A 25409-nucleotide genomic window follows, 5' to 3' on the forward strand; every position below is an offset into this window, starting at 1 on the left:
GTTCCGCTGAGGTCTTTTAAAAGTCAGGTCCTTCCTTCTTCAGACTCTCATAGTCTGTGGTGACGGCCACCAACTGTGCAGAGAGAGCGAGAGAATACATTTAAATGTAGTTAGCGTAAATTAAGATCATCAGAATATCATAAACGACAAAACAACATGCATACAAACAAGAGCACAAGCACACACACACAGACTGTCTGACAGGTTCTGCTGGCCCGCATTACGTGATCTGGCTCAGTGTTTAAGTTTTTTCAGACAAAGTGTATTTGAGACTTTTAGGGTTTGTGAACTGATTCAATAAAGGAAATAAATCCAGAATCTTTGCATCTTGTCAATGCAGGTGCATGTTTACTGATCAGTCGTGCTGTTGAGCAGAAGTTGAGTGTGTAAGTGCTTGTTAAAGGGGTCATCGGATGCCCATTTCCCACAAGTTGATATGATTCTTTAGGGTCTTAATGAAAAGTCTATAACATACTTTGGTTAAAATTTCTCAACGGTAGTGTAAAACAACAACCTTTTTACCGTCAAAAACAGCTCTGTTCACAGCGAGCCGTTTCGGTACATGTCCCTCACTCAGGGCGGGGCTAAGATTAAACACCAGTGTCAATCAACAATCGTGGGAGGGGCTTGTGCAGAACTACATCACTCTGCCAAGAATCTGAGAACGGCTTGATCTGAGACACTGCTTATGATTTATGAGGATTTAAAAAAAAGCACTGGGTGGATTTTTATCATTATAGGGTGGATGTGTGCACACACTACCAACACACATTTGTGACCTTGCACCACAAAACCTTTAAATAATATTTCCATTGATGTATGGTTTGTTATGATAGGACAATATTTGTCTGAGATACAACTATTTGAAAATCTGGAATCTGAGGGAGCAAAAAAATCTAAATATTGAGAAAATCTCCTTTAAAGTTGTTCAAATGAAGTTAATCAAAAATTAAGTTTTTATATTCACGATAGGAAATTTACAAAATATCTTTACTTAACATCCTAATGATTTTTGGCATAAAAGAAAAATAATTTTGATCCATACAATGTATTGTTGGCTATTGCTACAAATATACCTGTGCTACTGATGACTGCTTTTGTGCTGCAGGGTCACATTTATGTTCAAACAACATGTAAAAGTGAATTTTGCATCCGATGACCTCTTTAAGGAGAGTTTGCTGTTCCTCAGTCATCAGATGCACCATTTTCACCTGCTGGACAGAAAACAGATAAAACCCCACAGATGCACAATTCCTGCATTCATGTGTTCGTGAAAAGGTCTCGGAGCGTCAGCTTTTGTGACAGAAAGCATGTTTCTGTTGTGTATGCGTGACAGGAGACACGTTCTTCAGCCGCTGTTATTTTATTCTCATATCCTCATTGATCTCTCTCTCTCTCTCTCTCTCTCTCTGCTTCTGTTTCTCACATCATGATTAACGCTGAGACGCCGCTGAATTCTTGATTTCTGACCTTTGGCTCCTGTTGAGAGTCAAACATGTTGAGCTGACCTTTCATGAGCCTGAACGCAAACTTCCTGGAAGAAGGAGAGGAAACTCTTATTTTGTCCATCTGCTTTTGTTAATACTTTCATTAATCGTTGGAGGTGATCAAGATGTTCCAAACGAGAACAAAACATTCTCCCGCTGTGATATGAATTATTTCTTCCTTTAGACGTGAGCGAATGCTGTCTTTTGCTTGAGACATCTAGAAATGCATCCTTAAAGAGGATCGTGAAAAATGGTCATTTTCCATCCTTATTTTTGCTCTATGTAAAAGACACTCCATATAAATGGGTAGAAACAGAAGTAAACGCCCACTGCTGTGATTGGCTGACTTCATCACAAATAGCCACGCCCTTTTTTCTAACAGCATGCCATGTGTTATTATACTCAATGGCAAACACTGTGATAGAGCCATATATGTTTGAGCTCGAAGTCTGCATGAGAATTACTTTTGCTTCATTTTTTGGAATATAGTTTTAAAGTATTGTTATTGCTTGTCATATTACAAAAGCTGTGTAAGCTGCAGCCTTAAGTAAGTGTACGAAAAAACATTGTTTCTCATTCATTTGCCAGTGGTTAAACATTTATTTTGGTTGCAACTTTTATGCTTAATGGAAGAAATTTGTCATATTCTGTTGTGATTCTAATGTCCAGCTTTGTACTGATTTTAATAGCAACGCTCAAACAATAATACGCTTTAAGTCTTAATAGTTTAATTTGGCAGTTTATTACAAACACACTGTAGGATTAAAAATAAATGTATTGCCTGTGTTTCCTCCGAGGACTAAATGTTTGGCACTGCGCAATCTTTCAATAAAAGATATTGTAAAAAACCAGCAGCATGTTTGGAATAATTCAGAAAACAGTGTGTTGTCAAATGTGAAAAACAAATGGAAACTTTTTTTCTCTCAGGCACATCATTAAAAATAAACTTCAGTCATGCATTTCTAATGCTGGAATCTTTAGGAAGGATATGCAGAGTTTTTGAAGGTTCAGTTTGAGTTTGACAGCTTTACTCAACATCTTTATCTAAAAGCAGTTTGGATCTTTTGATTGAGAAATATGGAAGGCCAACAGGGCCAAAAGTTTTTAAATGGAACACATTAAATTTGATCAACATGCCCTGTTCATCCACATTAATGGTATACATATATACCAACATAACATTGTGTCACATATATAAATATAGTCTAAAAAAATAGCAATTTTATTTGTTGCTGTCCTTGTTTTCTCATTAACGTGGACAAACAGTGCATGTCGACAGTCAAATTTCATGTGTTCCTTTTAAAGACTTTTGACCCTATCCACCTTCCATACTGACTTGTGATTGATGGCTATGGAAAGTCTTTAAACCGAACACAAAATTTGTATCTCGTTGTCCGTGTTAACACAGCAATTTTGAACATGTTTCTTTGGTGTATGTAGACATTGCACATTAAGATGTCAGTTTTCACTGCGTTTTCTTAGTATTCTGGTCATGTTTGAACTTATAATACTTTTTAAAGCAGGTTTACCTCTAGATTTGCCCACATATTAATCCTTTCTTTAGTTTATTGCAGCATTGCTTTACTGATTCCTAATGTGGTAGAGAATTAATTAATGTTACAATATAAATTAAGATGTTTTTGACTGAAAAATAATGTTGAACTAAACAACTAAAAAGGACATGACAAATCATGATATAATGGCCCCGTCCACCTTCCATAAATGGATGCATCCTTGATTGCATACGACGATGACGCATATTAACTCTGTCCCCGCCAGCGTTTTTTTTTTAAAGTTGCCAGCCATTGCCAGCATTTTTTATCATTTTCACCTCAATTTGACAGCCCTCAGAATATTTTCTGCTATGTATATATGAAAATATTATATATATATAGGCTACATACATACATATACATACTGTATACATACTATACTTGTCCGATCCTAACAAACCATACATAAATGGACAGCTTATTTATTCAGCTTTCAGATGATGCATAAATCTCAATTTCGAAAACTTGACACTTAAGACTGGTTTTGTGGTCAAGGGTTATATATGTGTAAATATCACAAGCATTTTGATTCCATTTGACTCCATTCCATAACCCCTTTAAAGTGCCCCTATTATGGATTTTGTAACAGTGAATGAAAACATCCTGCAAAATTTTAAATCTGAAAGTGCACCGTGTATAAAGTTATTGTCTCTCAAAAGAAAGAGTCGACTCTGAATCATTGAAACAAGTCGTTTTTAAAACGAACATGGATGATGTTGAACGTCAACATGAAACATTAGCATATTGCCCGCCCACTTGTTGATCTTTTCGTGTTGGTCTGAATGAAAATGCTAATTCTTTCTTTGCCACTAGGTGCCGCTTTTGGAGCAGTAAAAATAGCTGTTTCCCCGGTGACGCTGTACACAAAGCAGCACTGAGCTCACAAACACTGCTTTATCAGGCGTTACAGGTGAGATTAAATGAAAATGAGGCCAATCAGACAGATTAGTGTCACACAAAGGAGGGGTTTGGAAAATGGGAGTCGTTGAGCAAATAAGGTAAAAAAGAAATGCATATTATAAGACAATGAAAGTGTTTTTTGACCTTGCATGCATGTCAAACTGTTGTTGGGGACTCCCAAAACCAAAATATGAATCTTTCATTACCCATAATAGGGGCACTTTAAATAGTCGCCATCTTCGAAACCCCCCAATTGCATGTTTCCTCAAACGTGTTAGCAAGCATGCAGCTCCTGTCATGCATGCGACAGATGAAACTGGGCTGATCCAGGAACAGCAGGGGAGACGGGTCTGTGATGGATCTGTCTGCGCTGTCAGTCTGCAGCTGATCACAGAGCAGTCGCTGGGCTGTTTACCTTGTACTGATAGGTCGGGCCAAGATTGTTCCACGGTTCAGGGTTATTCTTCCTGTCCCAGCTGACAGAATGAGGGTAAGGCCACACCGGAGAGAAAGAGAGAGCGAGTGAAAACAGAGCAGTGGAAGGAGGAGGAGCGGCGGTAAAGGAGGGTAATTATCAGGTGATGGAGGCCAGTTATATGGCGACCTGCCATCATTCATTAAGCAAAGTTTGTTTCTCACAGAGAAGAATGAACACAGCAAACTACACAAACATGATGATGTACAGGACTATGGTTATGATTTTACCATGGGTAAGAAGTGTTCTTAGCCCCATTACTGTGGTAAAATCACTAATGAACAGCCTCAAGTGGCATTTTTAAATCATGAGAACAGCCTTCAATGTTCAATAAATTGTTACATTTATTAATAGTAATCGGTATAAAATATTCTTTTGTGCCGTAAACAATCTGGTTCATGCATTTTCTCCATATACTCCAATGCACATGTGCTGATTTGTGACTGCATGTTTTGAGTTTGAGCTCCGTCAAGTTGATTCTTTGTCGTCTATTTTCTATCTTAAAAACAATTTTATTCACTATCATTTTCGTTTCTATAACGTGTGACTATATCCCCTATAGCATTCTAAAACAAAACCAATCAGAGCACCTTGTTATCACTAGTTTTATTTTGATTTCTCGTGTCTGCTATTAGCTTATAGCCCGTTAGCATCGGCAGCATGGCTGCCGCTAATCTCGCTTACATTGCTAATACTCTATTCACACACATTACCATTGTTTCACTGTTACTTGCTTAAATGGCGGTTTTGTGTCTACCTTTGAGTGCAGGTGAGGACACGTTCGAGCTGCATTCGGTGCAGCTGGAGCTGGAGGCCGTGGAGAAGCAGGCCCAGCTGAGAGAGCAGAGAGCTGCGCTGGAAACATCCCGGGCTGACGCTCACAAGTCCAGGGTAAGTATACAGCACGCTGCTAACACTCCCACCACCTCTACTCCGTGTGCTTCTCTGCACAGACCCTGTGCACCCAGGACGCGATCTTCCCAGATGTCCTTCACTCCGGCGCCGGTACGCCACGGACCCTGGGTGCACCATCAGCAGAAGATGCGAGTCAGGCCCCGGGCGACGACCTCTCCCCCTCCGCCCTTCGAGATCTCCACCCGGAACCGCTTCGCTCCCCTCCGCGAGACGGAACGCGACGCTGCGATCATCGGAGACTCCATCGTCCGGCACGTCCGTGCTACGTTAGCTGAAGGTAAAGTGCACACTGTTTCCCCGGTGCTCGTGTTCTCGATGTTTCTGCGCAGATACCCGCGATCCCGCATCGGTGCTGTCGTGCTGCACGCGGGGGTTAACGACACCAAGCTGCGGCAGACGGAGACACTGAAGAGGGTCTTCAGGAGCCTGATCGAGACGGCAGCACATCACCCGCGACAACGATCATCGTGTCAGGACCGCTTCTCACGTATCGACGAGGACACGAAAGGTTCAGTAGACTGTTTGCTTTAAGGAATGGTTATTGTCATGGTGTAAAGAACATATATATATGTACGTGTGTGTGTGTGTGTTTCAAAATATACAAAAATATGTCAAAATATACAAAAACAAATGGCTAAAATTATTTGCAAAGTTATATATCAAAATATATTAAAAAAAATATATTTTTTACCAATATATTTGTGGTCATTTTTTGCTCATTATTGAAATTATATTTAAAAAATATAAATATATAAAATTTTGTTTTTGTTTTTGGAACATCTTCCAATAGAGAAAGGCAAACAAGTTTGTAATGGCATGAGGGTGAGTAAATGATGGCAGAATGATTTTCGTATGTGTGTGTATTTTATTAGTGTTATGCCATATTGTACAGTCAGTGCTCAATAACATGAGCACTGTGTCATAAAGTGATGATTTTCTGGGTGTTTTTGACCGTCTCAGTGATTCTCTGCTGGTCTGGTCTCATCTCACCTGACATAAGGTCCACGAGCCAGTCGGATCAGATAGAGAAAAGCTCCCTCACTCCCGCAGACATGAAGAGGAACTGAGGGATGAGCTGAAAGAGCACAAGACGATCATCAGACATCAGTGTGAGTGTGTTACTCAAGTCAAGTCAGATTTATTATTTGTACAGCACTTTTCAAAATACACTGTCGAAGCAGATTTACAGAAAAACATTGTTACTTTTTATATCATCTTAATGTCTTCAGGCCTTATAGTCACATTTAGCAGAGCTGGGTGATAATATAGTTCACATTTTTAACAATATAAACAATCGTGCAGCAACATTTACGCTTTTATGCAAAGAGCTTTGCATTGGATTTAAGGTGTCCAACTTATCAGTTCATTCATTCTCTGGGATTTGAACCCATGATATTGCTGTTGCAAGTGCCATGATCCACATTTTGAGCTACAGTATTGCTATACCCTAAACCTAAAAATTCTTAACACTGTCACCAAATTTATAGCTACAGTAAATAGATCCATATTCCTCTAAAACACAGTGCTTGCTACGGCAAGGTCCTAGGTTCGATTCCCAGAGAATGCATGAGCTGATAACATGTTTACCTTAAATGCAATGCAATGTAAGTTGAGTAAAGTGCCTGCCAAATGCATAAATGTAGATAAATAGCTTTCTAGTAGCATTAGTAACAAATAGTAGCGCATAGTGCATGCAACGCCAAAGTCATGGATTCGATTCCCAGGGAATGCATGAACTTAAAACTTTGATTGCAATGTAAGTTGCTTTGGAAAGAATCATCAGCTTTCCTGTTACATTCCTTAAACTGTAGAAAACAGCGGTAGCGATGACAAGGTCATGGGTTCGATTCCCAGTGAATGCATGAACTGATATACTGTATAACTTAAATGCAATGTAAGTCGATAAAAGAGTCTGCCAAATGCATACCTAGATTGCTAGCTTTCCTGTAGCGTTCCTCAAACAATGGAGCATGGGTTCAATTCCCAGGTAATGCAAGTCTAAACCTTGAATGCAATGTATGTGGCTTTGGACAGAATTGTCTGCTAAAAGAATAAATGTAGATATATAACTTTCCTGAAGCATTCCTTGAAGAGTTGAAAACTCCGCTAGCAATGCCAAAGTCAAGGGTTTGATTCCCACTGAAAAAATGAACTGAAAAAAAATTATACCTTGAAAGCAATGTAAGTTGGCTTTAGATAAAGGTGCCTGCCAAATGCATAAATGTAAATATGTGAGTAATGACTCATCTGGTTTAAGTAACTACCTTACTCAGCAAGTACTGCTGCTTCATCATTGAGCTGAAAGAGGGAGGAAAGTGCAGGAGATGCGTTACGAATGAAGTCTGACACATTTCAGGACGCAACGACGTGTGAAATAAAGCTTGTGCAGTTAGAAGTGTGTGTGTTCATGTACTTGCGTAAAGTAGGTTTCAGGTCTAAATGAACAAACACACACATACACACACACTTTTATATGCATGGAGACACACTGTGTGTCTCAGTCTGGGTTGAGTGAATAAGGGCAAGCCACTAGTGTGTGTGTGTGTGTGTGTGTGTGTGAGAGAGAGAGAGAGAGAGAGACTAGCACTCCACTGCTGATCAGACTGAGTGACAGGATCACACACACTCACATCCTACCAGGAGACTTCAGTGTGTGTGTGTGTGTGTAAATGATGACAGGGATTAGAATAGAAATACATATTAAAAGAGGAAATGCGAAGCATCAATTCAAATGCCAGAATCGCCAGATTTTTTCAGCGTTTGAGAAAGTGAGAGACAGGCAGACACAGACTTAGCCTTATGTTGTCAAAACTGCCTCCTGTAACAGTGATTTGCATAATCCCCCAGGGGTTACTGGGAGATATTCAAATTAGCTTATCAAATATGTTTAAGCGTTGTAAGCCGAGCGCAACATGTGTTTGCTTTGCTTCCTCTCTCATCTCTCAGCTCGACTCGATCCTGACGGGTGTTCTGCGGTCATTTGATGCTTGTGATGTTTGTTAGTGTTTGTCTGACACACACCTGCAGTTATAAGCTCTCTGTAGATGATGACGATGATGATGATGAAGTTTCACATCAACATTTACTCAATAATAGAGCAGAATTATTATTTTACAATGTCTTTGTTATCTTACATACTTACTTTAGTAATTATAGTAAATTATGAACAATTACAAGCAAAGAGCTTTAATCCTAACCCTATAGTAAATACATGTTGTTAATATTTCAGCAACACTTTATTTTAAGGTGTCCTTGTTACATGTTATATGTACTTACAAGAACAAGAAATTATACATAATTACATGCAAGTAACCCTAAACCAAACCCTAACCCTATAGTAAATACATGTTGTTAATAAAGATAATAAAGATTACACTGTGCCAAGGACACCTTAAAGCCTGCGTCCTCATATGAGGACATTATATTTTAGTGAATTTCTCTGAGTCTAAACATGCCACAGTTTTGTCTTTTTTGTTGTTATTGTTGTTGTTTTTTTAGTCTGGATGTCCAGTAAAGAGCACATTCTGACTAATCTGACTAATTTTTAAACTGTCATAAATCAAATTATGACTTTCTGTTACGAAACAGGACATTGATTTTCTACATATCCTCAGTCGAGGACATCTGGACTAAGAGCATGTTTATTACACATTTTGGGAGACACAACAAATGAATAGGGAAAGAAAATATATTTCAATATTCCTGTGAAATATTATATATTATTATGAAAATCTTGTCAATTATTACTCCCATTATTATACTTCTTTTTTCATTACATGTTGCCCCAAAAACACATTAATATGCAAATTAGATACAGTTTATGGATACATTGTATATAATGGGAAAACCCGTTTATGAAAAGAAATATGAAAAATTATAAAAGAAAAATGATATATCATATCATTCTGTTATAACATAGTTCAGAATAATCTGTATACAAAGTTTGTTATAAAAAAAATCCTGAAACCTAAAAATGCATTGGTGATTTTAAAAAAATCAATTATTGCGTATGCATGATCATTCATGTCTGCTTATTTAATTTTTTTTAATTGAGTCCCGATGTCCTCTACATATGAATGAAATGTATACTATATATATATGCTCTAAACAATGTAATGACAAAAAAGTACTAAAATCCTGGGTCTGAGGTTAAAATAAAGTATAATCAATATTTCTTATATTAGGACTATTTCTAAGTTTAGTATATAATTATATAATTACACTGTAACTAGGACTTTTTTAAAATAAAATGTAACTGAATTATTTATTTATTTTTTATAGTTTTATATTTTGATTTTTAATTAGTTTTTGCTTGTATTTTTTAGCGTTTTAGACTTCACAGCACTGCAGTCTCTTAATAAAGTGTATGAATAAATGGGAACATTGATTGAAAATACAAAAATTAAAGTCATTTTCTCTGTAATTTGTTTGCATTGTTTTGCACTTTTTTGTTTATCACAATTACCTTCTTTACCCTCCTGCTGAGTGCTTTATTTCAAATGATTATATTTTTGATGATTTCGGGTGTTTTTCTCTGTGGATATGAGCAAAGGTGATAACTGTATGAACACATCAGCTTTGCTCCTCTGCTCTTCTCATGAGTGTCATATTCAGCGTTCACACTTTTGAGTGAGGAAAATGACAACTTTCTTATTTATTTGTGAAGTCACACAGTTAGTCACTGTAACACCTGTGTGATGGCCGAGAGAGAGAGAGAGAGCTTTAACAGCATCTGCTGCAACATCTGCTCCTGACCTGCAACAACTCAGAGACATTATAGACTTTATACAGCAGCCGCCGAACCAAGAGTTTCTGTCCTTAAGTCAGATATATGCTGACAGAAAGAGAGAGCTTTTGCTATGAAAGTAGATGGAATCTAGAAGCCTGGTGTGTGCGTGCGTGCGTGTGTGTGTGTGTGTGTGTGTGTGTCCGTGCGTGTGTCCGTGCGTGTGTGTGCATGCGTGAGTGTGTGTGTGCCTACTTACAGTTTTTTACAATCACTTTGATACTATTTTCAGAACCTTGATGTCATTTTTCACAACTCTAGACACAAAACTCACAACCAATGATCAAAATGCACATTTTTCAAAACTCATTTTCTCAATTGCTTGGATACAATACACATAAAACTTAGATCATTTGTTCATTCAACAGAAATCCCCTGTTCAATATGACACAACTTAACATCAAAGTACTACTATTTCAAAAGGCAATTCACACATTACATTTCAGATGAGTGTCTATTTCCTTACAATGATCTAACTATCAATTGATACAACTGCTCAAAATGATAAGTAACTGTTGCATTACTCTTAATGCATAGCTGTATGGAAACAGACAAACAATCTTCCATGTTTAAATCATGAACGTTTCAAGATACTGTAACGAGATTCATTGTCACCGATTAGCGTGGAGCATGAACCAATTAGACTAAAATATCCATGGATGTAGCCTAATATTTTATCATAATGCTTCATCAGAGGTGTGGGGGAACGTGGCAGAGGACAAGGCCACGGACCAAGACAGCGGCAGCAACAGCATAGAGTGTCCAATGAAATGTGGGCAATAGTTGTAGACCATGTCATAAATCATGGCATGACAATGACTGAGGCGGCTACAATGATACAACCAAACCTCAGAAGGTCAACCGTGGCCTCAATAATCAGAACTTTCCGCAATGAGAACCGGTAAGTTATCAGCATGCACTAAACATTATGCTACTCTCAATTGTCAAATGACTGCATACCAGTGTGCATCACAGAATAGGTGATGTGACCAAGTGTCTTACTCTAATGTTCCCTGTAGAATTGTGACCAGGCCAAATAGTGGAGGCAGAGGCTAAATTCTAACTGACCAACAAGAGCAGGCTGTGGCAGATATGGTTCGGGCCAGAAATTATATTCATTATGATATATAAAACATTCCCAAAAATTCTACATTGTACAGTAATCTCTAAATCTCTTTCCAAAATGTATTTTTAGAGGGTGATGGAGCTGGATGCTGATGACGAACATCACAAATTCATATATTTGGATGAGGCAGGTTTTAATCAGACCAAGACAAGGAGGAGAGGTCTGAATTTCATTGGCCAGCGGGCAACCATCCAAGTACCTGGACAACGTGGGGCCAACATTACCATGTGTGCGGCTATATCAGAAGATGGTGTGGTGGGACGCAGACCTCATATTGGACCATATAATGCAGCTCTCCTTGTCACCTTTCTTGATGAGCTCGATCAGGTTTGTAGAGCTGAAAGTGTGACCTATGTCATTGTGTGGGACAATGTCAGGTTCCATCATGCTCATGTGGTTTCAGGCCCATGCACAATTTACCACCCTGTATTTACCCCCATACTCTCCCTTCCTTAACCCGATTGAGGAATTGTTCTCCGCATGGAGATGGAAGGTTCATGATAGGCACCCTCATGAACAAGTCCCTCTTCTCCAGGCCATGGATGACCCCTGCAATGACATCACAGCAGACCAGTGTCAGGCCTGGATTGGCCATGCCCGAAGGGTTTTTCCAAGATGTTTGGCTAATGAAAACATCCATTGTGATGTAGATGAGAACCTGTGGCCAAATCCACTACTGCAGTACTTTTACAGAGATGTATTTACTGTACATGTAGTACCATAATGAAACCTGTATTACCTGTTTTGTTCTACAATATTTAATGATTGTACGAACAATGACACAGTAAACTATCGGTTGCTTGTGCGTGGGTGATCTACAGTTATGTTGTTTGTTTGTTTGTTTCCACCATGCATTAAAAAATACAAAAGGTAATTGCAATTTTTAATCTCACAATTCTATTTCTCACAATTGAGTCACAAACAATTGCTTGTTAGCATCTTGCAATAATCCATAATATATCCGAATTCTGACTCATTTATATCTTGTAATTCTGACTTTTTACAAGAAAAATGTGAGAAAAAAAGAATTGAGAGATAAAAAGTTGCAAAAACCTTTTATTTATTGATTATGTATTTATTTTCTGTGGCAGGAACAAACTTTCATTAATCTAAATGTTAAAATAAAGACTGCAAAAATCCCTTTCTCAGTCTGTGCATTTGTCCTGATTCTTTGTCCTGTTTGGCATTTATGCAAGCAAACAAACAAATAAATAAATACAGCTTATATATTTATTTTATTTTGCATTTATTTATTTTGCTGGGAGTTTTTTGTTTTTTTTGCTCATTAAAGAAAACCCCTTCATATGATGTCATTTATTATGCAGAGGCCTGTAAAAGATACAGACATAATGGTGCGTTTAACAACAAAATCACTCTTAATATCTGTTACTGTTAAACAGCCATTCATTTGGTTTTGGTAACCTGCCAAACAAACATGAATCTGGGTCATCAGTAAAAGAGCTATTGTTTCAGCAAACAATGTCTGTTTTGTTTGTATGGGGTAATGTATAGGCCTTTAGCGCTTAGTTTTATATGCATGGAAATAAATCTTTTATTCTGACTCGATATTTAAAGACTTAAATACAGCAATGTGACGCTCATTTTGAGATGTGTTTATAATAAACATTAAATGAAACGTCAATAACAGCTTTTCCCAAAACGATTACAACACAGAATCCCAATAGAGAGCGTGACACTGCAGTCATTTCAGCGTTCCTCAGTGTTACTGATGGAGGAACTGTGATGCTGAATGGCAGGAGTAAATGACAGATGAGGGTTAAACTCACCCCGGGGTGTTTCCTCGCCTGCTGGTACATCGTTCTGAACATCTTCATCTTCCACAACACAGTGAGAGTTAACAGTAAATGTGGCTAAAAGTGAGAACAGGTGTGGACAGTTAGTTGTGTGAGAGGGTCAGTTGTGTTGACCACTAACCCTGCAGTGACGACACAGTATCATCTGACCGACAGACCCCTAGTAAAAAAAGTAATATGTGACCCTGGACCACAAAATAAGGGTCATTTTTTTTTAATTGAGATTTATGCATCATCTGAAAGCTGAATAAATAATCTTTTTTTTTTTTTTCACGCCGGAATGAGAGGATAGTTCCCATACATATCAGCCTAGAAAATCGCAACTTTTTATTTTCCGTCGGTCTTAGTACACGATGTAACTACAGAAGACTCAAGCTTTAAAAAGGAAAATGATCGAAACTGTTTGGTCATTTTTGAGCGAGATGCTAACGGTCTAATCCGATTCAATGATCTATGCTAAGCTAAGCTAAAAGTGCTACCGCCAGACCCAGAGATCGGCTGAATGGATTCAAAAACAGTAAAACTCAACTGTTTAACTCTTGGGGAGTTATAAAATGAGCCGATTTCCAAAAAAAGTGTAGTGTTCCTTTAATAACATCGGTCTTTAAATGCAAAATGTTTAAAGTGTATCTGAAATACAGTTCTACTTTAGCACAATCAAATATACAAAGTATATCTTTAATTGGACTTTAGCATTACTTCTGCACAATTAAAGTGCATTAAGTACAAAATGAGTTTAATTTAGCAAACTTTAAGTTAAGTACACTAAAAGTACAATTGCAGGGCATTTTATTAAGTACATAAATCTGAAAATGTATTTGTAGTATACTTAGCATAAAAGTATATTTATTTTTCTCTAGGGACAGAAAATATATTCTGTATATAATTCATCAAAATATTACATTTTGGGAGTGAACATTTGAGCAAAAATATAGTTTTTAAAAAACTGTAAAATTGTTAAATATTATTCTAATGTAAAACATCTGTTTTCTATGTGAATATGTGTTAATCTGTCATTTATTCCTGTGATGCAGCGCTGTATTTTCAGCATCATTACTGCAGTCTTCAGAATCATTCTATTCAGTGTTATTGTAGTATCATTGAGATACTATATTTTATTTTTTGTTAGTTAGTTTTTGTTTTTATTTTTTTTATTTTCTGTTTTCATTTTCATTTTATTTAAAGTTTTAGTAATGTTATTGTTTTTGTCATTTTTAGTATGCTTTTTAAAAAAACATATCTATATAGTTTTGTTTTCTTTTTAAATTTTAGTTATTTTGGTATCCCAAATTAAACTAAATTAAACTAAACTTAAATTAAACTAAATTAAACTAAATGAAACAAGAACAAATTAAACTAAATGAAACTAAACTTAAATTAAACTAAACTAAACTAAATGAAATAAGAACAAATTAAACTAAATGAAACTAAACTTAAATTAAACTAAATTGAAAAAAGAACAGACTGAAAGAAAACATTTTTATCTTATATTTTATTTCAGTTAATGTTTATTTTATTTAATTCACAGATGAATAGAAAATTCAAAAGAACAGCATTTATTTTAAATGGAAATCTTTTGTAACATTATAAATGCCTTTAAGGTCAATTTAATGCATCCTTAATGAATAAAAGTGTATTTTTAGTAGCGTATACCGCAATTATTATAATTGCCTAAAAGTAAAACCATAAAAACATTTTAGTTACTTGAAAAAAAAAAAAACTCTAACTGAAATATTAATCAGCCTTATTTTATTCCAGCAACATTTCTCATTTAGTTTAACATGATGTACTAAAATAACTAAAATTAATTAAAAAAAAAAAAAAAAATATATATATATATATATATATATATATATACGTATTAAAAAACTAGTAAAATTGCACAAAAAAAAAAAAAATTACAAAATTTTTTAAAGTAAAATAAAAGCAGAAATTCTAAAAAATAAAAGCTAATTCAAAATATAAATGAAAACCTAGTCTCAGTGAGACTAAAATAACAGACTGTATATATCGTAACTGTTCTGATGAATATCCAGCTCTCTGAATGGACTGTTCTGCTGTGCCAGTATATTTAAGTCTGCGTGTCTTTAGTTAATGTCATTGGAAGGTCTTTGTAACAGAAGGACGAGGCGTCTGGCATCTTCTGGCACGTTTCAGAGTCTCTGCCAACTAACAGTCTGTCCTGAGCTTTGACCTTTGACCTCGGGGAATACACACACTGACGGACTGACAGTAAAAAGCTTAGAGTCGACCCATAACCCATAATCTGATGTCAGCCGCTCTGAAACAACCCAGTCAGACTCTGATGGCATTAAAATCTGTGCTTTAAACTTCATTACAGGTGATCCTAAAAACACACTAAACACATGATCATCAGTTCTGGCGTGATTCTCGCATGATATTTAGAGTTTAGGAGTCTCCACAACAACAAAAAGACCAACTGAGCACTCCAAACTATATTTAAGACTAAACTTGAGATTTATTTATTTAAATCGCATATAAATGTACATCCATTAGAATCACACAGTGTTCAAATAACGAAATCAGGGTTATCATAGTTAACTAAAACATAAACATTTTCATTACTTGACATAAAATAAATGTTAACTGAAACCTATTTTACTTCCGCTAGTTGAGAAGGCAACATTTCTCATTTTTATTTAGGTTATCTTGATGTATTAAAATGACTCAAATTTAAAAAGAAATTCATAGAAATTAAACCAAACTAAACCAACTAAAACTAGCAAAACTGCTGTAACTAAAATGACAAAAGCACACAACAACATTACTAAAACTTCAATCAAAAGTGACTAAAATTAAAACAAATGCTTAAATGAGAAATATAATAATAAAATGGAATTTAAAATATTAACAAAAACTATAATAGGATCTCACTGATACTAAAAATAACACTGAAACAAACTAATAATTGTAATGCATAATACATAAATGACACAAGCTATATTTCTCCACACACACAAATCATGGAATAGTTTATTATTAATTATTTGCATCCATTGATTTTATTTAAATAATCATATTTATTATGATTGCATTTAATTCAAATTGCTTAGAATCAGTAAAAATATAAATATATATATACAGAGCCCTCCATAAGTATTGAAACAGTAAAGACAAGATTGCTCTGTTGGCTGTGGAGTCAAGACATTTACAAATATGATTAAAAGATGAATATGAGACAAAACTACAGAATGTCACATTTTATTATTAGCCGTTTCAACACATACATGTTTTACCAAATAAAAAGAACAGCACTTTTAGAGTTCATCCCACTCATTGATGTGAGCATAAGTATTGGGACAGTTGAACATAAGGCAGATATAAAAGATTAAAAGCTATTATTTAGTTGCAGATCTCTTGCACACAATCACAGCAGTGAGTCTGTGACCCATAGACATCACCAGACTCTTGCTCTCATCCTTTGAAATACTTTTCCCAGCCTTTAATGCAGACAATCCCAATTGTTGCTTGTTTTGGGGAGTTTCTGCCTTTACTCTCCTCTTCAGCTGGTGAAATTCATGTTCAATCAGATTTAAATCTGGAGATTGATTGGGCAATATAAGACTTTCCATTTCTTTGCTCTTATAAATTCCTTGACTGAACTGCAGGGTGTTTTGGGTCATTGTCCTGATGCAATATGAAGCACTTCCCAATGAATCTGGTGGCATTTTCTTGAATATTGGTAGGCAAGATGGTTTTATACCCTTCCAAATTCATTCTGCTGCTGTCATCATACATTAAGTCATCAGTAAAGTTGAGAGAGTCTGTTCCAGAGACAGCCATGCATGCCCATGCCATGACACCACCTCCACCATGCTTTACAGATGAGGCTTGGGATCATTGCAGTTCCCTTTTTTTTCTCCACATTTTTGCTTTCCCATCACTTAGATAAAGGTTCATCTTTGTCTCATCGGTCCATAAACACAGTTCCAAAACTCTTCTGGCTCACCTTTGTGCTTTTTTGCAAACTCTAATCTTGTCTTTCTATGTTTGTTGCTGGTCAGAGGTTTGCATCTTGCTGTGTAGCATCTGTAATTCTGTGTCAAAGTCTCCTGAGGACAGTAGATCGTCAGAGCATCACCCCAGCTTTCTGGAAGTTGTTGCTGATTTTACAGACACGTCTTTTAGGATTCATTTTCACAGTTTTTATGATTTGTCTGTCATCAACTACTGTTGTTTTCTCAGCCGATCAGGTCGTTGTTGGTTGCTGGTGGTTTCCAAACTCTTGATTTCTCCATGCCCTTTGTTTTTGCTAGAGCTCTAACTGACTTCCTCTTTTCTTTTAGCATCCAAATTGCTTGCTTTTCTCTCAAAGTCAGCTCCCTCGTCTTCATCCTGGTTTGTGTGTCTCATCATCGAATGCAGGATTCAGAATACAGAAGTAATGGATATAACTGATACGACTCATTCCCTGCTTTTAATATCTGAAGAATTAATGCAACAGGACACAGATGATCACTTAGAAAGACCTGTGAGGAAACTGCTCCAATACTTATGCTCACATCAGATAGAGGGATTAACTATAAAAGTGCTGTTCTTTTTATTTGGTAAAACATGTATGTGTTGAAACAGCTAATAATAAAATGTGACATTCTGTAGTTTTGTCTCATATTCATCTTTTAATCATATTTGCAAATGTCTTGACTCCACAGCCAACAGAGCAATTTTGTCTTTACTGTTCCAATACTTATGGAGGGCACTATATATATATATATATATATATATATATATATATATAAAGTATGAACATGGTTAGACTATGGCTCATCAGAAGCGAATTGGCAGACTGTTATAGAGATGAATATGAATGATAATAATGTATATCTCTGTCTCCAGATATTACAGACCTCTTGATGTAAAGCAGCAAACCCTGATCATGAAGAGAGCAGAAAAACACAATACAGTAAATGACGAATTTTATATTTGTCTGTGAATTATTCCCTGTAGTTTTCCCTCTTTTCAGAAAAGAGAAGAATTGCAAACCGAACAGGAGCATCTCGTCATGTGAATATCGAGCTGTGTTTCCATTATAAAAGACGCTTGAAATGAAGGAGGTGCAAGATGTGAAGAAATTACATTTGTGAGGAATTGATTGTGTTTTTTCCGCAGACCGAAGAATAGCGCGTTTAATTTCTGTTCCTCCTGCTTTGACGTTTGGGTCTGAACACACACACACACACAAACACACACACACACACCTGTGTTCACATGTTCTCTCACTGATGAATCTGAGCACCTGTTGAGATGTGATTCACACGCGTGTAATGAGACGATGTTTACCTGGCAACATTTTTATTTTATTTTATTTTATTTTATTTGTTTTTTTGAATAAAGAAAGTTTTTGGAGAGAGAAAAAAATATTTTGTTGAGAAAAAAATTCAGAGAGAGAGAAATCTTAGGACTTCAGCTCAGGAAGTATCTAAGATACAAAAAAAATTCCCCATCTTGATCTCTCTCTCTCTCTCTCTCTCTCTCTCTCTCTCATATTGCGATTCAGGGCTTGCGTAGAAAATAATATGAACATAAACACAATCAGTGATTCCCTTTTAAACAGATTGCTCTGTCTTTCAGGTTTGATCAGATCTGAAGGCAAATAAGAAGAAAACTTTTTTTTCTTTAACAAAACAAAATCAATGTTTCCATCAGATATCAGTGGTTGAGGATGTGCACACCTGTTGCACACCTGCGAGATCTCAAACATCAGACGACCTCACACACATCACCTCCATCAATCTTAAAACAGCTATATGTTAACATTAGACTTCACACAACACCGCTATAAATGTTTGAACAGGTTAGAAACGTGTGTGTGATGTGTGTTGGAGAGCTTGTTCTACAGATTAATTTGTGAAGGTAAGCAAGAGGAAAAAGAGATGATCTGAAAGTCTGAGAGTCCAGTGTGTGTCAGACTCTGATTTAAAACACTCACAGAACACCACATCTGATCTATTTGCATAAAAATATGTTTTTCTAAAGAATGAAATTGTTAATGAATTATTTGTAATTCAGGCTCTGGAGGAGACAGACGGAGGAACAGGGACGTGAAGCAGCGGGCGGCTCGTCTGCAGCTGTGATCGCTCGCATGAAGAACTGAAGCCATCTGTGAGTCTGATCAGTGTGAGTCTGTCAGTCACCGTCCTGAACCAGAACACAACCGCACGCAACAGTTCTGAGAGTCACAACCTCAACAGACACTACTGACACAATCAGACATGTCAGAATGACACTAGACACAAAATATCACTGTCTGTTACAGACACAATGTACAATCAAAGCAAAAGTCTTTACAGCCACCCTTCAGCCTCACAGCCTTTAACAGTCTTCAGTGTTTCTCAATTTGAACACCTTGACAACAGCATCGCAACACCCTGACGACCGCACAGCAACACCCTTACAATCACGCAGCAACACCATGTCATCCGTATAGTAACATCCTGAGAACAGCACAGCAACACCTTGAAAACCGGATAGCAACACTTTGACACCCACACATGGTTCTAACCTCTAACCCTAACCTTGAAAAGCACATAGCAACACTTTGACAGCCATATAGCAGCACCATGACAACCGCGTAGCAACACCTTGATAGCCGTCTAGAAGCACTCTGACAACCGTGCAGCAACACCTTGACAAAAGCATCGCAACACCCTGACAACTGCATAGCAACACCTTGACACCCACACATGGTTCTAAACTCTAACCCTAACCCTAACCTTGAAAACCACATAGCAACACCTTGACAGCCATATAGCAGCACCATGACAACCGCATAGCATCACCCGGTCAACCGCACAGCAACACCTTGACATCCGCATGGTAACATCCTGAGAACAGCACAGCACAGCAACACCTTGACACCCACACATGGTTCTAACCTCTAACCCTAACCTTGAAAAGCACATAGCAACACTTTGACAGCCATATAGCAGCACCATGACAACCGTGTAGCAACACCTTGATAGCCGTCTAGAAGCACCCTGACAACCATATAGCAACACCCTAACGACCGCGCAGCAACACCTTGACAAAAGCATCACAACACCCTGACAACCGCATAGCAACACCTTGACACCCACACATGGTTCTAAACTCTAACCCTAACCCTAACCTTGAAAACCACATAGCAACACCTTGACAGCCGTATAGCAGCACCATGACAACCGCATAGCAACACCTTGTCAACCGCAAAGCAACACCCTAACAACCACGCAGCAACACCTTGACCAAAGCATCACAACACCCTGACAACCGCATAGCAACACCTTGACACCCACACATGGTTCTAAACTCTAACCCTAACCCTAACCTTGAAAACCACATAGCAACACTTTGACAGCCGTATAGCAGCACCATGACAACTGCATAGCAACACCCTGTCAACCGCAAAGCAACACCCTAACAACCACGCAGCAACACCTTGACCAAAGAATCACAACACCCTGACGACCGCATAGCAACAACTTGACACCCACACATGGTTCTGAACTCTAACCCTACCCTTGAAAACCACATAGCAACACCTTGACATCCGTATAGCAGCACCATGACAACCGCATAGCAACACCCTGACAGCCACGCAGCAACACCTTGACAAAAGCATCGCAACACCCTGACAACCGGGTAGCAACACCTTGACAACTGCATAGCAACACCCTGACGACCGTGCAGCAACACCTTGACAACCACACAGAAACAACTTAACAAACGCATAGCAACACCCTGACAACTGCATAGCAATACTTTGACACCCACATAGCAACACCCAGGGAAAGCACAGCAACACCTTTACAGCCGCATATCAGCATTTGCCAACCGTACAGCAACACCTTGAAACCCACATAGCAACTCATTGACAACCACACAGAAAAATCTTAACAACCGCATAGCAACACCCTGACAACTGCATAGCAATATCTTGACACCAACATAGCAACACCCTGCCTGCCAACCGTATAGCAACACCTTGAAAAACACATAGCAACACACTGACAACCACACAGAAAAACCTTAACAACCGCATAGCAACACCCTGACAACAGCATGGAAACACCTTGAAAACTGCATAGCATATCTTTGACAACCACATAGCAACCCTTTGACAACTGCATAGCAACAACTTGACAAACACCTTTCTTGCAGTGAGTTTTGCACCACTACTTTTTTTTTCAGAAAATGTTAAAATTATCTGATTATTATCTAGTATAATGACACACAATATTTAATGCTGAAGGATATGCAGTAACATAAATCATATCTACAGTACATTTGTCCTGTTTGTCAACCAGATTCATAGTTGAAATCTCTGGAAACCTTGTGAAGCTGATTCCAGACACATGATCCTACAGCGTTTGCATGGAAGCAGCTCTTGGTTTCTACACGTGTGTCAGTGTAAACCTGAGCCGATGTCTTTCAGAAAGAAAAAAAAGCCTTTTAAACAGATGATGGCAAAAAGCCTCTGCGCCTCGAGTTCACATTAGCTGCAGCGCTAAAGTGACTGGACGCCGTTGCTAATTCAGTTTTTAGAACAATGCATCCCGTTCCCATCACAGCCTGAGAAAGAGCTTCATAAATGAAAGAGGAGAGCAGCAGAAATCAGCTCTCGGAGTAACGCCGTGAATAATGTGCATATTAGAGAATGTTATTGCTGCTTTTTACTGTCCACCCAAATAATGAATTTATCACTTTATGGCAAAATCCATAATGGAATTACATGAAGGTGTTGTGTGGAGAAGTCATTACAAACTGAATTATTCGTCTCTTTGCATCTCTCTTTCTCTCTGAGTGATGCTGTGTTTGTGGCTTCGGTCGTGACGGGCCTCGCTGACGCCAACAGCCTGCAGCACAATCAGACCAACAATTACTAATATTTCTGTGCTCCTCTCTTCTCTTCTCCTCTCTGCTGTAGTTTTATGCAGCTCTTCTGGTTTGATCAGACGAGTTATTCTGCTCCTGACAAAACTGAGCCTCAGGTCTGTTCTGATGCAGAAACACAATAACAATATACAACAAACCATCTGATCGTATCATGCTCATAACTGTGTTCCTCTCTCTTCCACGTGGCTTCCTGTCAGTCTCTACTGTCCTATGCAGAAAATCGATATTAAAAAATATAAATATCTTTAAACATAAATCATTTTTATATCAATGTGGATATTTAAATATAAAATGATCTATATACATACTGCATTATTATAAATATATGTCATTATTTTTAATATCATATTAAGGAAATATTCTAATACAGAAATGCCTAAAATTAAGCTTTAAATATATTCACATTTAATTTAGTATTACATTAATTATTATAAAAATGTAATAATGAAGCCACTGCTGTTTTATACAAAGTATAAATGCAAAAATGTCAAATATGAATTAATAACAATTGACAAAAAAAAAATATAAATATGTATTGTAAAAAAAAAAAAGATTGTCGTTTATACTAGTCTCTATTGTCTTATACAAATGCCAAAAATGCAAATAATAAATCTTTAAATATATGTATCTATATTGATATATTATTAACAATATAGCTACATTTTAATACATACTATTAAATTAATTTATATATATATATATATATATATATATACACAATGTATCAAAAATTATTCATTTCTATTAGTCTTTGCTGTCTTATAAAATTGCCAAAAATGCCAATAATAAATTTATATATTTATATATAGTAATTAAAATATGCATAATCATGAATACATATTAAAAATAATTAAAATGTATATAATAGAATCAAATATCTGACACCCTAAAAGATTAGCAATAATAAATAATTATGGTAACACTTTAGTATAGGGAGCAATTCTCACTTTTAACTAGTTGCTTATTAGCATGTCTATTATTAACATATTGGCTGTTTATTAGTACTTATAAAGCACATATTCTGCATTCCTAATCCTTCCCAATACCTAAATTTACCAACTACCTTACTAAATATTAATAAGCAGCAAATTAGGAGTTTGAGGCAAATTTGTAGTTAATGGTCTGTTAAAAGCGAGAATTGGACCTTAAAATACAGTGTGACCATAATTAATTATATATATATATATATATATAAAATATTCGAATCATAATATAACTGTAAAAAGCGATGCTGACTTTTCAAACCCGTTGCCTTAAAATTAAGTAAATAATATATATTTTTTTTTAAAGTTAAGTGACAACTGACAATCACAAATTGGTAGTTGTATTTTAAGATCAGTTGTGTTTGCTTTCGTATGAGAACATGTGAAGTGTTTCTCTGTGCACAGGTTATGTATTTTATGCATCAGTTGATGGAATCATGGGCCGGTTCTGAGAGTTTCTCCGATCCTCTGGTTGAGCCTTGGCACCGTTTCAGTGGAAAAGAGGCCAAGCGTCATCCACTGAGAGAAACCATCGCTCTCCTGCTTCTGTTCCTCTCGTCAGAGGTTTTGAGGGCATCTCAGTCTTCTTCTCTACCTTCAATTAATCCTGTTTCTCTGGTCAGGAGCCTCAAACAACAGCATCATCTGCAAATCGCAGAGATTCACATCCAGATTTTCCTTGATAGACCCCCATATTGCAAAATCGATTCCTCGCAGTAGTGAAATATCAGTGCGGGTGTGTGGGCTGATTTGTGTCCGAGCCGCAGGTTTATTATGTGCTGAAGTTAATATTATTGATATTAGCTGCTTTGGAGAGGAAAGACCCTCGATCTGTGACAGATATCTTTCATTTGAGGAGAAACGCTCGATATCTTCCATCATTACGGAGAGAGCTGAAGGCTGTCCTTCTGTCGTGGGGATGATCTGGTTTCTTCTGTGACGAGACTCGGTTTACTCTTAAAAGATCAGTTGTTCATAATCTGATTGGATTTTGGCCATCGGATTAGATCAAATCTTGAAAATGGGTTGTTCTGAATTCAGATTAAGGTCCTTGTGTACAAAATGTTCATATGCATTTTTTTGGGGGGGGGGTCATATTCGTCATCCTTTCCTTTCAAAATGCTTCCTACGGATATGAAAACCCAGAAAATCGAACCTGATCTGAATTTTTTTATGACGCACAAAAGTTTCAGAGGCAGTGTGTAAACATGATTGACAGAACGTGAGGTCATATTTATTTTTTAACGTGTGAAAATTGAGAATTTTGAACTGTGCAAAGACCTTTAGATCACAAATTGATCTGGATTAAATCCTCGGTTTGTGGTGTTCAAAACGTTTTAGCACGATTGGGATACTTTTGATAAAAAAAAAAACTGGATTATTCTGACCCCAGCAAAAGGGTAATAAAATTACAACAAAAATGTAATAAAAGTTTAAAACTGATCCAAAAAATACAACATTTGTAACATGTAACATATCCCCAAACAGCTGTCAATATCAAACTAAAACATTATATTTAAAGTAGTTTTTTTTTATCGTTGATTGATTTTTTAATCATTGCATGTACAAAACTCTTTTATGAAGTGAGCTCTCTTAAAGAGTTATTTAGTATAATTTTGCCAGAAAAAGTTTTAGAATTTTTATCATATGTTAATATAAAAAATCTTGTTTAACATAACTTGTGTTTGTTTGCTGGTTTTTAAATTGTTTTTGCCATGAAAATAGCCTAAGATGCTGACATGGCATTAAATAAAAATATACTAATGGACCAGTCAGAAGTAGATATTTGTGTAAATGCAATGCAAAACTGTCTCTTTTTTTCTCTCTCATGTTTTTCCCATCATCATGTCCCTTTAGGGGCTCCGTAGAGCACTAGTAATCCAGATGTGGAAATCTGAAAAGTGTTTATCTGGATCAGGGTGATCCAATCCAATTTAGCTTTGAGAAACCAGCACAAAAGAAAGATGGGTTACCAGATCCTGGATAGCAGAACATGGGATTTCCAAATCCAGATCACTCTGATCCAATGAAACTTGAACAACTGGCCCCTGGTGTGTGTTTGAGGGTCGTGGTTAGCAGCTCGCGCTCACATTACTCTTCATTAGGAGCGAGTCGAAGTACAGCGCCCTCGCGTCTCTCACGACAAACTCAAATTTATTGAGCTGCCTGACTCCTGCTAATTGAAAGAAATTGTGTGTCTGTTTGCGTTCCAGGCGCTTTGAGGAGCGGCGCGGTGGCATGTGGATGTGTGAGGAGCCGCGGCTCATGAGCGCCACCTACAGACCGACGGATGCAGCGCTTATTATGAGTAACAAATACAACCTACAGACCTACAGGAGTAACACAAGACCTGCAGTGCTGTTACTTCAGCAGGTGCCCGGTGAGATCACAGTAACTACCGGAATCAGTCAGTTACCAGCAGCAGATCCCGATGGAATTATGTTGCTGCGCTTATTATGAATGATTTGAGTAACA

The 25409-nt window shown here is 37.1% G+C and overlaps 1 pseudogene across 1 annotated transcript; it reads right to left on the reverse strand.

The window, feature by feature from the left end:
• Positions 1–16: 16 nt before the first annotated feature.
• Positions 17–13059, reverse strand: LOC306845304 (cytochrome c oxidase subunit NDUFA4-like; annotated as a pseudogene). The gene is made up of 4 exons: positions 13030–13059; positions 6321–6405; positions 4356–4416; positions 17–73 (listed from the first exon to the last, which is right to left on the reverse strand). The product of its transcript is annotated as a cytochrome c oxidase subunit NDUFA4-like (transcript).
• Positions 13060–25409: the final 12350 nt, after the last annotated feature.

The sequence above is a fragment of the Barbus barbus genome, assembly GCF_936440315.1.
Source record: "Barbus barbus genome assembly, chromosome: 25".
Taxonomy (NCBI): Eukaryota; Metazoa; Chordata; class Actinopteri; order Cypriniformes; family Cyprinidae; genus Barbus; species Barbus barbus.